This window comes from Centruroides sculpturatus, unplaced genomic scaffold (assembly GCF_000671375.1).
Source record: "Centruroides sculpturatus isolate CEXI.00-Female unplaced genomic scaffold, Cexi_2.0 scaffold599, whole genome shotgun sequence".
Classification (NCBI taxonomy): Eukaryota; Metazoa; Arthropoda; class Arachnida; order Scorpiones; family Buthidae; genus Centruroides; species Centruroides sculpturatus.
In genome coordinates, this window is record NW_019384829.1 from 140,172 (window position 1) to 143,612 (window position 3,441).

The following is a 3,441-nucleotide window of genomic DNA, read 5'->3' on the forward strand; positions in this document are numbered from 1 at the left end:
TTGTAGAAAAACTTTCGCAATGTCTGTATTTGTTTGTAGTAGAGGCTAACTATGTCGGTCAGGCCACGTCCGATATCTTTACATGGAAGGGTTAATCTTTCTATGGCGGATTTAGGATGGTGTTGTTTATGCTTAGTAAGTGTTGTTCTTGTTTTCATTTGGAGTTGCTCAAGATCTGTATGAGTCCAATGTATAACTCCAAAAGAATAAATGAGTACTGGGACGACATATGTGTTTATTGCTTTAACATCATCTTATTTCATCAGTGAATGAAATACAAGCATAAGAAACATAACGACTGTGATAAAAATACATAAATAAAACTTGAAGTTAATAGAATATGTAAAACTTCACGTCGCACCTTTTACCTTGTGACGGCACACTCCACTATAGCGTTCTCTTAATTTAAACATAAACATCTGAGATGTAAGAAAAAATGCGCCAAGTAAAACCTTATGACAATTTAGACGATGGTGAAAATTCCCTGCTTACCACACCAGAAAATTTCCCGGTGTGATAAGCAGATATCTAAAAATTCTTTAATTAGTCTCGGAAGAGAGGGGACCTAATTCTTGCACCCAATGAAAACGGGTAAGATCGGCTATAATCTTAATTTTTGCTATCGTTACTTTTTCCCGAGCAACGCCGGGCTCATCTGCTAGTTTCAAATATTTCTGTTTTAATATCAATTGTTTTTGTTTAATTATTGTATTATTACGTCAAGACATAAGACGATAACGTATGTACTACATACTATTCGGTCGACGCTCGGCGACTGAATGCATCACGAACAAAATGATTAATTACATGTTAATCATTTCAGAAAAATTATCAAATGTTTCTTACTTTCTAGTTCCATTAAAGTCGTAAGAAAGAATACAATCCACTTACTACNACTAGAGACACTAATAGCTATTACGGGAGTGAAGATATAAGCGAAGTACGAATTAGGCGCAAGTACGAATTAGGCAAGTTTCCCCTATACATTTATAATAGATACATTTTGAGCCACAACAAGGCGTGGCGGGGTCTGCTAGTGATAAATATTTGACATTGGACCCGGGAAATCTGATTCGAAGACGATTATATGAGTGGGAAGACTCTGGACTCAACGAAGGTGCTTTGATAATTGAGATTGCGTTTTCCTCTGTTTCACTACAACACGTCCTTATATTCTCGCGATTACATTCACAATTATACCATTATCTCATTAATTCATTTACTTATCATGCATTGTCGCTGTAAACAACATCGAACCCTTAGGTTTTTGTCCTGGGAAGTGGAAATGTCACTTGGCAATATCGAGCGGCAGCTAAAGGGACTCTGGTACAAATATACACACTATAGCAGTGTTCCACAACCTTTTTCTACTCGCGGCACACCTATGACTCGACATGACTCAACACGGCACAGCAAAAACGTATGATATGATACTATTAATAGAATTTCGTAATGTCATTATTATTATGTTAAGTTACGAAATTAAACTTAATTTTTTTTAAATTTACACGTATAATTATTAAAGTAAACATAAAATATATTACTACATCAAACGAATGTGTGAAATATTTTACGCATTACGTAAGTGCGATTCTTATGTATTATAAACACATAGAGTATATCACGTATTTTTGTTAAGATAATGCAAACTAATTACTTCCAAGATATGCAGAAGTTACTTTTTCTGCATTTCTTTATAGTAATTAACATAAACGAATTACAGTAAGACTCCGCTTAACGCTGCCCCGCTTAATTTAACGCTGATTCCATATAACATGGTCTGCTCGAAGCCTTAAAAAAAGCTCAAAATTAACGCCGATATAAATTATCGCGACATTTCATTGATTCGTATATAGGCCTAATACGATTATTTGCGAACACAAACCAATCAGCAAAAGGTGGCAAAAAGGTGTACTTTCTTTAAATCTATGTTTGTTTGATGCAATTTGGGAAAAAATATAACATCATGGATGCCATAGGAAATGTCGACTTCGCTTGGCAAGAATTAACTGATAAATGCATGAATGAAGTGTGAAAGAAGTTATGGCTGAAGGTATCCAAGAATTCTCGACGAGAAGAGCCTATCGCTGTATCGTTAGGTTGACCAAACTCAACCTAATCGATATAGCAGGACCAGGACCGGATTAACCCATTTTGGGGGCTTAGACAATTTCTTCTTCCCTCTCTTACAAGACATAGATCACACAAAAAATATGAAACAATAAATAAAACAAAACTAAATAATGTGGAAAACTAAAACAAATCTTACATTTTTTTAATAAAAAATATTTAATACACAGCAATAAATTTTAGTTTTTCTAGAAAAGTGTGAAGTTTGTTTATAAATTTTAAAAAATTGAAATTTATTTTATTAAATGTCTAACAAAAGTTGTTATACAATAACAATATTACCTTAAAATATTAATTGTCAACAAGATTGTGTCTTGTTTATAAAATCGTACTGCCTGCTGTGTTACCAGCTTAGAGGTACATGTCAGGAGTTGCAATTTGGCACAGAGTATTAAGTGCCCAAATCATAAGAAAAACATATATAAAGAAAAACAGACTTGTGGGTACTCAGGGGACCGAGAATTGAGCCAAAATAAACTACAAAATGGCGACACTATAAACAGGCAAACCGAAGTAGAACGGTGAGAGTACTACCCACAGTCGTTCTAGGAAGTGGACTCTGACCCTAGGACTGAACACGTAGTATTTTCTTTGTTAAATAAAATTTGTAATCTAATTTTGTAAATTTGGGAGTGCTTCAAATATGACATTAAAACAGGGTTTTATGTCGTTACAAGTAGGTTTGTTTAACATTATCAAGTATAGTAAAATCGTGGAACCGATAAAAATTTGACGTTATATTAGGGTTGTCGTTACATCCGATGACGTTATAATCGGGTTAAACTGTATATTGTTTGTGCAAAATAAAAAAAATAATAATTTCGGACGATACAATAGCCATGATTATTTTTTTCAAAAACGGGAAATTTTCGTTAGGCATCGACAAAAATTCAACCCGGGCCGACGGGTTGCAACGGAGAGAAATTTCGAAATTGGATAGGTTAATTTCACCGAAAATACATCGTGGCCGGCGAAGTTTGAACGATCGCGCCCAAAAGCAACGATACCAAAGAAGATTGGAGAATGAGAACGAGATCCGCTTTGAGCGTCAAAGTGATTCCGCTTAGTAGTGTCTCCGAGACATAGTCGTGTCCCAAATACGGTTTTGCCGTTTTACTTGTTTAATTTAACCTTTTTGGTAAATATTTAAATAATATAATATTAATATTTTACCAGTTTTATCAGTATTATACAGTTGTCCAACAGAAAAGTAAACTATCCTATTTACAAATCTTTTCAAAATAGTTTGACCGGGCCTTTCTAAAAACAGGGCCCTAGACATTTGTCTCATTTGTCTATGCGATGATCCGG